At 33.5% G+C, this 11,063-nt stretch overlaps 1 pseudogene; it reads left to right on the forward strand.

Annotated features, from left to right (window-relative positions):
• The first annotated feature begins 1,439 nt into the window (after positions 1–1,439).
• Positions 1,440–2,603, forward strand: LOC102130555 (lupus La protein pseudogene; annotated as a pseudogene).
• The last annotated feature ends 8,460 nt before the right edge of the window (positions 2,604–11,063 follow it).

Raw genomic sequence — 11,063 nt, forward strand, 5'->3', positions numbered from 1 at the left:
GGTCAGGGGTCTTCAGGCTTGAGGGTGGGGTCTTTGCCAGGGAACCACCGTCTTCTACCCAGAATTTCCCTGTCTTCTGTCAGTATCAATAGGTAGGCCTCAGAAATCAGTTCACCTATATAATATACTTGGTTCTCATTGGTAGTGACCTCTGACTTTATATAAACAGATTTTTATATTCACAAACTATAAGTTGATCCTGTTGATTTATTCAAAATGCCGATGGTCAGAATAACTAGAACTCCTTAAAAAGTTATGAAACTCTGGCAAACTCCTCATTTTCTGATGCAAATTGTGGGTTTGTAGCAAAAATTTTTAAAAAATCAAATAATTGTCTTTTGTAGGTTCAGAGAAATACTTATTTTGCTTCTGTTTAATTTCCAGGTGCTGATATATACAAAATTCCCAGGGAAAATAAATATCAAAGTGTGATATTTTCTTCAAATGACTGCAATTACAGAAAGTATATGATTGCTTTTGGTTTCTGACAGTCAATATTCCATTAACTGAATCAAACTTGGATTTGGTAAGACTTTTTAAATGATACATTATTATCTCTATTTTTAACAATTAAATAAAGGAATACTCTGAAAATGTATATTGAAAAAATCATTAAAGCACTCAATTAATTTATTATGGTAAATTAGCTTCATTAATTTGAAAATACAGTTTAATATAGTTAGCATCCTTTTCTAAATGACTTGCTCAATCTACTTGGAATAATTTTCAACTGATTGTAAGAAACCAGTTGGGAATTGTTGAGCTGATGTTATAAAAATTGCACTTTTAAGAATTCACCAGTGTTAACTATTATTACTTAAAACATCAGTTTCAGGGTATTGCTTTAATTACTAGGTATAGAATATTATAATAAAATCACTTTCTTTTTATTTTATGAATTTTTCTTATTATCTTCTAGGCATCTCCCTTAGTATTTAAACATTGCCTGAAAATATGCACAGTAATTTATAAAACTGTTGTTATGGGAACAAAAGTAGCTGATGTAAATTATTCATAGAGTGTCTTTGAGTATAAAAAATCAGGTAGTTCTCAACCACATTTGTTAAAATGTATCATAGTTTCCATTTCTGTCACTTATTTGCTCTTGTTAAAAAGTAATCCTAATGAAAGACATGTTTCTATAGCAACTTTAGTAATACATATATACACGTATACACATATAAATATACATATTATAACTAAACAACAGATGTAGATTTATTGACAGATTATTATATGATTGTGGACTGACAGATAAAACATGTATGCTCCAGTGTTCAATAACTTTGAAATTTGTCCATTCAGCTTATATAATCACAACACTCATTATCTAATGTAACAGAGACCATTATTAAAATATCATTGGTGGAGACATTGCTGTTGCTGTTCATGAGCCTGTGGTGTGGCTCTGCAGGACCGGGACCTTAAAGATAGCCACAATGGGAGAAAATGATGATAATGGGAAAAAAAAGAGGCTGCCCTTAAGGCCAAAATCTGTCATCAAACTTAGCATTATTTTGGAGGTTCAGTATTCCATGGGACACATTCTTAAAGAAACAGATCAAGCTGGATGAAGGCTGGGTACCTTTGGAGATGAGATAGTTCAACAGGTTGAATCATCTAACAATGGTGTTTAGTGTAATTGTAGAAGCATTGAGCAAATCCAAGGCAGAACTCATGGAAATCAGTGAAGATAAAACAGAAGGTCTCAAAGCAATCCCTTCGGTGAAGTGACTGATAAGTATAAAAATGATGTAAAAACAACAACAACAAAAACAGATCTGTTTGTATTAAAAGCTTCCCAACTGATGCAACTCTTGATGACATAAAAGAATGGTTAGAAGACAAAGGTTAAGCACTAAATATTCAGATGGGAAGAACATTGCATAACTTACTTAAGAGATTGAGTTTTGCCATGTTTGATAGCATTGAATCTGCTAAAGAGTTTGTAGATACCTCTGGACAGAAGCACAAAAACACAGACTTGCTAATACTTTTCAAGGAAGATTACTCTGAAAAAAAAAGAAGAAGAAGAAAGAAAACAAATAAAGTGTAAGCTAAACTAAGAGCTAAATGAGGAAGATGCTGAAATGAAATCTCTAGAAGACAAGATAGGATGCTTGCTGAAATTTTCAGGTGACTTAGATGATCAGACCTATAGAGAAGATTTACACATCCTTTTCTCAAATCATGGTGAAATAAAATGGATACACTTTGTCAGAGGAGTAAAAGAGGGGATAATTCTATTTAAAGAAAAAGCCAAGGAAACATTGGGTAAAGCCAAAGATGCAAATAATGGTAACCTACGAAAAAGGAACAAAGAAGTGAGATGAAAAGTACTAGAAGGAGAGTTGAAAAAAGAAGCATTGAAAAAAAGTATAGAAGACCAACAAGAATCCCTAAACAAATGGAGGTCAAAGGGTCGCAGATTTAAAGGTAAAGGAAAGCGTAATAAAGCTTCACAGCCTGGGTCTACTAAAAGAAAATTACACTTTCTGAGCAAGTAAAGGAAATTTGCTAGTGGCAATGAAAATGGTGCAACGGGACCTGTGAAAAGAGCAAGGTAAGAAACAGACAAAGAGACAGAAAAGAGAAAATGGTGATGGAGACTAGTAGTTTAGTAAACCAAATTTTTATTTGTTTTAAATAGGTTTTAAACAGCTTTTCTTTTGAAGACCTTTTAAAAAGAAAACCAAATCGGGTCCACTTCAATGTCCACCTGTGAGAAAGGAAAATATTTTTTGCCATTTAACTTGTCTTTTTTTTCTGTTATCCAGATTAGAAATATTTTTTGAATGTATAGTTCAGTTTGTGTTATTTCAGGTGATTCAAATATCAAAAGGAAGATTCTTCCTAAATTGTCTTCATAATATGAAAATGTATTAGTAAAAACTAATATAATATATACTATATGAAACTAATAAAATATATACTATATGAAAAGAGCAAAAAAAACCCCTCATTTGTTGTTAAGGAACTACATAAATCAAATTTTGCAAACATTAACAAAATTAATATTATCTTTATTGAAAAATAAGGCTTGTGAAAGCAAATTCTAATGCAACCTTAAAATGCATGACTGCTGACCTGTTTCCAAGAATATGCTCTTCTCAATATTTCTTGAAATATCTCTGTGTTGATAATGCTACATGATGTTAATCTGAAATAAGTTACAATCTCCATAATGACACTGAGACTCACAGCACAAGCAGATCAGAGAAATTATTCCAACCAAAATAGTCTCACATATTTTTTAGTTTTCTTTCTTTAAATCTTACCCCATACTATTTAAATTTATCTTGTTCATTCTCTTCTGTCCCATTCTCCATAAAAATACATTAATGTATTCATTCTTTACTCTTGAACAAGAATTTGACTGCATACTCTCCAAGCTGACATCACGACTCTTCCACATCATGCCTCTTCCTCCATGACAGAAGGATTTATAAGATTGGGTTATTTGTTTTATTTGTTACTCTATTCTATTTGTTATTCTATTTGATATTCATCAATTATCTCAAGCAGAATAAGTGTAGTCAAAAATCTCAATCACACTGTTAGTTTTTAAATTGCTTTTTAATCTTACGGATATGGGAAATAGAACATTTGCCTAATATAGGACTATTAATTAAAGAATGCTGATGTAAATTGGTTGTCAGTAACATGTATGCATGTTACTTGAAACAGAATCCTTACAACCTCCACCAACACTTTATTTAATTTTATAAGCTAAGATACTGAAATAATAAAAATGAGGACAAGGAAGTAAAAGCCAGCACCATGTAACAAAAGAGCAAATTTCCTAACACAGTTCTAAGAATTTTGAGGATATAGACATGTATCCTCATTGGGCTTCATCACTTATGTTTGGTATAGACAGTGATAAACAAGATATAAAAATATGTGTCAGAGGTGTTAATACTTCATTATAAGTTGCTAAATATGTTTTGCTTCATGTATATGTTCTTTTAATATGTATTCAAAATTGGCCCTCTTGAGATATTTATTTCTTAATTAATCAAGACAAACATCACATTTCCCTTCCTAGCTATTTCTATGTATGAAAAATAAATGTCATGCTTCACCAAAATGAAGAACTTCCCAAAGTGCATTTACATCTATTAATTCTAAAATATGCCAATAGACGCACCATAGAAAACTGTAAAATTAATGTCTGAGGCTGATTTAAACAAAGTTAAGTTTTCTTTAATTCTGGACTTTTAAGAAAGCAAGTTTTATATGGTAGGATGCATTTTTGAATTTAAGTAGGAAGGCATTATGTACAGCTTCTCTAACATTATTTGTCCAAGAAAATCCCTCACATTTGAAGTTTTCTGACTTTACTTTGAAAAATATTTCTCTACTTCTTTTTTATCTTTAATATGTCTCCTTTGAACTTTTGTATGAGAATATGAAGTGTTATATAATGAATGATTAATTTATTTAACATATTTTTTATTTTGTACACACTACTGGTCATGCACACTGCAAGTTTCTAGAAATACAGACACGCATGAAAGTGTTCCTGCTGCTGAGAGCTTATATTCCAGCCGAGGAGAAAGTCAGGAAGTCAGGTAAATACACAATTATACACAGTGGTATGTGTTGCACTACAGCTTGAAAGTGGGATCCCAGAAAACCTGGGAAAGTGTTTCACCCGACAGGTATGTGCCGGTCAACAAAGGCTTCTCTGAGTGGTGACGTGAAGATGAACTTAAAATGATAGGTAAGGATTACCTATGGGATGTGGAAGAGGTGATGGCAAAGAGGATAAAACAATTCCTAGGCCAAAAGAGTAGCAATGACTGAGCCCAGAAGTGAGCTAGTCTGCCCTAGAGAGTAAATCTCATATGCAGTAGCTCAGAAAAGCAGGACATTCTTAGTCCACAAGGTGAAGATACTGAGATGAGAGATACAAGCCAGGGCCTGATCTCCAAGATACTGAGATGAGAGATATAAGCCAGGGTCTGATCTCCAAGAGCCCAGAGCACAAAACTAGACCAGTAGAATGGATCAGAGGGCTGTTGAGAACCAGTGAAGGTGCTTAAAGAGAGAAAAACAAGATGATATGTACGTTTTAGGAAAGTCGCTCTAGAAGTCTGGAAAACGGATTGTAAGATCATGGCTAAAAAAAAGTGAGGTAGGTTTGATGTGTCAGGGATTCAAGTAAGAGATAAGGTGACATCCCAATGAAGTCAGAGACAGTCTTTATAGTAGTTAGATATATGCTGTTAAATGTATAACATAGCTAGGATATAAAAATTTGTAGGTAAAATATGTGTTATTTTTTCACATATAGGAATCATTTGTAATATCCATTTATAAAAGAAAGTGTTTTACTCTTTTGACATGTTTTTATGTCATTTGGTTAATTTTAGTTTTGAAAACCTTATTCATAAAAATGAAAGGAAGCATGCAAATTAGAAATGCAATAGGGCCGGGCGCGGTGGCTCGCGCGTGTAATCCCAGCACTTTGGGAGGCTGAGACGGGAAGATCACAAGGTCTGGAAATTGAGACCATCCTGCCTAACATGGTGAAACCCCATCTCTATCAAAAATAGAAAAAAAATAGCCAGACATGGTGGAGGGTGCCTGTGGTCCCAGCTACTCGGGAGGCTAAGGCAGGAAAATGGTGTGAACCCAGGAGGCAGACCTTGCAGTGAGTCGAGATAGTGCCACTGCACTCCAGCCTGGGAAATAGAGCGAGTCTCCATCTCAAAAAAAAAAAAAAAAGAAAAGAAAAAAGAAAAGAAAAGAAAAGAAAAGAAAAAAGAAAAGAAAAGAAAAGAAACGCAATATGTAATATTATACAATGCCATGATTCTATAACTGGAATATGAAATTGAAATATTGCCTTACACTAATCAAAATTAACATTGTAAAAGCATATTCCTCCCATGGCAGGCTTTTAAATACTTCCTTTTATGGTAATACTATTAAGTATTCCCTTGTAAAGTAAATTGGAATATTTTTAAGTCTACAATAGATTGCATTTTACAAATTTGCTGTTTTGTTCCTTCCATTTTATGCTCTAAAATACAAAATGGGCTTCCAAAACCCTTTTTTAAAAAAATAGTAGAATTTAATTATATGGAAATTATACCCCCTCACACACACACACATATACTGTCAATAGAATTCTACTGAATAATTTATTCAACTGACCCTCTATTGATACATAGTTTATTTCTAATCTTTGCTTTTAAGGACAATGGTGCAAAATGCTGCATTGCCCCACAAGCATTTGCGTACATATAAGATTATATATATAGGAAGTATATGGATGGCTAAATCTAATAATATGTTTTTAATTTTAATTTTGATAGATATTACCAAAATGCCCTTCAATTGCACCTATTTATTCTACCATCTATACAAGCTGAGAATGCCTGCTCTCCAACAACCTCACCAATATGTAGTATTACCAAATATTTTCATCTTTTTAATATGACAGGTGAAACATATTGTTTTGACATTCATTGTTGGATTATGGAAGAGGTTGAACAACTTTTTCAGGACCATTATAATACCCAGGCTGAGAAGATGACGTAGAGCTAAAACGCAGTCTACATTTTCCCAAGCTGTGCGTGGTGATGGGAGCTTTAGCTACTGGCAAAGAGAGGCTTTGTTCTAATTCACAGCAGGGTATCACAATAGTTAGTGGGGGCGCTAATTTGCTTACGTATTATTGACTGATATATATGAAATTATTCAAATCTGTTTTATTAGTCTGCTTTTCTAATGTTAAGCATATTTATCTTTTATCATGTGAGCTGAAAATAAATTTCATAATTTTTTGTTTGCTTGTTTTATTTAAAATTATGGTACTACTTCCATCATATAAAAGTTTTAAATTTTCATGTATAAAAATGTGTCACCTTTTCCTTTTTGACTCCTGTTATGCTTATAAAGATATTCCCCTCTCTAACATTAGGAAATATTTACCCATATTTCTGTTTCTATTTTCACAGTTACATTTGTATGCTAAAAATTTGATCCATCTGGAATACATTTTGATGTAGGAGCAAGCTAGAAATGAGTTTTATTTTATTTCCAAACAATTAGTCATTTTCTCCCTCATTTAAGTGTCATTTAGTATTATCTCTAATATATATTGACATCTATTTCTGGATTATTTTTTCTATTCTTGTTATTTGTCCAACTGTAGTAAATTGTTTTATAATTCTACATTTATAATAGGATTTAAAGTATAGGAGAATGAATTCTATGGTTTTTTTTTTCAGAATTGATTGTCTGATATTAAATGTTTACTGTTACAGACAACCTTTTGTGTTAAATTAAAAAAAAATCTAGCTGTCATTTTAACTGGTCTAATATTACTTTGGAGATTAAAAATGATTTCCATGTGAATGGAAATACTGAAAAACTAATAGGCAGAGGAGATTATTTTTTGTAAATACATTATAAAAAACTGGAGCCGAGAATTCCAAAATACAGATTCAGCTTACAGAAGAGTTTGAGCAAAATGAGATAATGCTTTAGTCCTACAACTTAATGCATTACAGGAGCTTTGCTCTTTTATGAATCCTGGTCTTGTTTAATAACCAGTTTCAATTGCCCTAATTGCACTTATCCTTAAAGGTCCTGCATGATCTCCCTGATGCTATTTAACAAATGTAGTGTGCTGGTGACATTTGACTGGGTTACTGAAGTCAGACTTCCCTTTATCCCAAAGGGTTGAACTATCTGTAGCAGATTTATTTTACAAAGCCATATCCTACAGACATGTCACTAAGTGTACATGTCATCGTCATACTCTGATATTTTGATGCCTAGATTTTATCTCATCCTGCAGATTATCTGAAATCCTATCCCCAGTATTTTCCTGGAAATGTCAACTATCTGCTGCTAAGCTGAGCCTTAAAATTAGAAATTTAACATAGTCTAGATGCTGAACAAGATAAAAAAAAATGCAAGATATAACTCTCATAAGCAATTAAAAAATTATACTAAGGCACTTTTTATTTTCACGAAATACCAACTTCTGACACCTCTATTATACCCATGCTACAACTCAGCTATAGCTACTGAAACAATTTATATCACTGATATTAAATCACACTCCTTGTATTAGTATTAGTATATTTTTAGTATTAGTATTAGTACAGTTAACAAGTAAGTTAAAAACTAAGAAACAGAAATTTATCTTGGCTGGGTACAGTAGCCTATGCCTGTAATTCCAGTATTTTGAGAGGCTGAGGTGTATGGACCACATCACTTGAGGTCAGGAGTTCGAGACCAGCCTGACCAACATCGCGAAACCTCGTCTCTACTAAAAATACAAAAGTAGCTGGGTGTGGTGGCACATGCCTGTAATTGCAGCTACTGGAGAGGCTGAAGCAAGAGAATTGCTTGAACACGGGAGGCAGAGGTTGCAGTGAGCCAAGATTGTGCCATTGCACCTCTAGCCTGGGCAATAGAGTGAGACTCCCTGTCAAAAAAAAAAAAAAAAGTTTCTGAAGTTGAAGATTTAATTACGCTAAATGGAAACAATTTGAAAAGGAAAGTTATTACCAGAACTGCCTGTTCATCTTTCCTTCCCTCCCTCCTCTAATCAACTCTCCTCAATCTGTTTCCATATCCGTTTCCTACTTGCCACTAATTCCTAAGACACTTTCATTGTGCTCTGTGGAACTCACAGTCATGACTTATGTCTTCAACCTCATCTTTAGACATTTTCTTTACCTTCTGGTATATTGATTGCTCAAAACCAAACTGTTTCTTGAGTACAACAAAACACAACCTGTCAAAATGCTTTTCACCCATGTTTCTTTCCAGTTTCTGCACTACTTCTCTGGTCCCCTTTATAGCAAAAGTCCTTAGAAGAGTTGTCTATAGAATTTTGATTTCAAATATATTTCTTTTCTTTTTATCTTAAATTCATATTCCATGGTATTTTTCATGGAAAAAATCTCAGCATTTCATGGAAAGTTCTATTGTAAGTGTCAATATTTGACCCATTTTTACCATTTGACAATGTTGATTCTCTTCATCTTGTTACTCTTGTTTTGTCTAACTCTACCGGCAAATAGCTTTAAGTTAAAATCCTTTTGTTGATTACTCCTCATTTTCATAATTTAAAATGTTTGGCATGTTCAAAGTTTTGTGTTCAGAATGGTCATACATTCATTTATCTGTTTGTTTTGTGGTCTTTCTGTACTCCTTCTCTTAGTGATCTTATCTGGCCTCTGGTTTTACTCTCTGCAATCATGGCTTTCAGATTTGTATTTCCGGCCTGAACCTCTATTCTCAAATCCAGTTTCATTATCCAACTACCTATTATATTACTATTTTATGTCTTTTCTGAAATTTTCAACTTTGATTTTAAATATAGAAGGTACAAGCGCAGATTTGTTGCATGGGAATATTGTGTGATTCTGAACTTTGGAGTATGAATCCCTTCACCTAGGTACTTAGCACAGTACCCAACAGGTAGTTTTAAAATCCACTCCCCAATCCTCTAGTAGTCCACAGAATCTATTGATTCCAGATTTAAGTCCATATGTGCTCAGTGTTTAGCTCCTTCTTATAAGTGAGAATGTGTGATATTTGGCTTTTTGTTTCTGTATTAATTTTGCTTAGGATTTTTACCTCCAGCTCCATCTGCAAAGTTTCTGCAAAGAACATGATTTTATTCTTTTGTATGGCTGCATAGTATTGCATGATGCATATGTACCATATTTTCTTTATCCAGTATTGATGGGAAACTGGGTTATCTCCATGCCTTTGCTATTGTGAACAGTGCAGCAATATACCTATGAGTGCAGATGTCTTTTTGGTAGAAGAATTTATTTTATTTGGGGTATATACCCAGTAATGAGACTGCTAGGTCAAACAGTAACTCTATTTTAAGATACTTGACAAATATCTAGGCTGCTTTCTGCAGTGGCTGGACTGATTTAAATCCCCATCAACAGTGTATAAGCAATTCCTTTTCTCCACGGGCTTGACAGCATCTGTTGTTTTTTGACTTTTTTAATAATAGCCATTCTGACTGGTGTGAGATAGTATCTCATTGTAACTTATATTTTCATTTCTCTGATATTTAGTGATGCTGAGTATTTTTTCATATGGTTATTGGCAACTTTTATGTCTTATTTTGTGAAATGACTGTTCATGTCCTTTTTCCATTTTAATGCAGTTATTTGGATTCTGCTTGTTAATTTGCCTAAGTTCTCTATAGATTCTGGATATTAGGCCATTTTCAGATGCATAGTTTGCCAATATCTTCTCCCATTCTATAGGTTGTCTGTTTGCTCTGTTGATGGTTTCTTTTGCTGTGCAGATGCTCTTTAGTTTATTTAAGTCCCCCTTGTCTTTTTTTTAATTTTTGTTGCAGTTTCTTTTGGGTACTTAGCCAAAAATTATTTGACAAGACCCATGTCAAGAACTGTATTTCCTAGTCTGTCTTCTAGGATTTTTTATAGTTTGAGGTCTTACATTTAATCTTTTACCCATTTTGAGTTAATTGTTGTACGTAGTGAAAGGTAGGAGTCTACCTTCATTATCTTGAATATAGCTAGTCAGTTATCCCATCACCATTTATTGAATATGAAGTCCTTACCCCATTACTTATTTTTGTCAGCCTTGTCGAAGATTAGATGGTTTTTGGTGTGAGGCTTTACTCCTGAGTTTTCTGTTCTGTTCTGTTGGTCTATATGTCTGTTCTTGTACTATATACTACTATTTTCTAGTCTTAAAATAAGCTTCAAAGTTATATGTTCCAAACAGAATTCTGAATGCACACAGCTGCTATCCTGGTCTTCCTGCAGTCTCTCTTGTCTCAGTAAGCTCCAAGCATGTTCTTATATTTACTTACATGTAAGCCGCTGCTATAACTTTTTATTCTTCTCATTCCTTTATGTATTAGTCCATTTTAACATTGCTGTAAAGAACTACCTGAGACTTGGTAATTTCTGAAGAAAAGAGAGTTAATTGATGCATGGTCATGCATTGCTGTGGAGGCCCCAGGAAACTTAGAATCATGGCAAAAGAGGAAGTAAGCACCTTCTTGACAAGGTGGCAGGAGAGAGAACATCAGG

The sequence above is a fragment of the Macaca fascicularis genome, chromosome 2 (genome assembly GCF_037993035.2).
Source record: "Macaca fascicularis isolate 582-1 chromosome 2, T2T-MFA8v1.1".
NCBI lineage: Eukaryota > Metazoa > Chordata > Mammalia > Primates > Cercopithecidae > Macaca > Macaca fascicularis.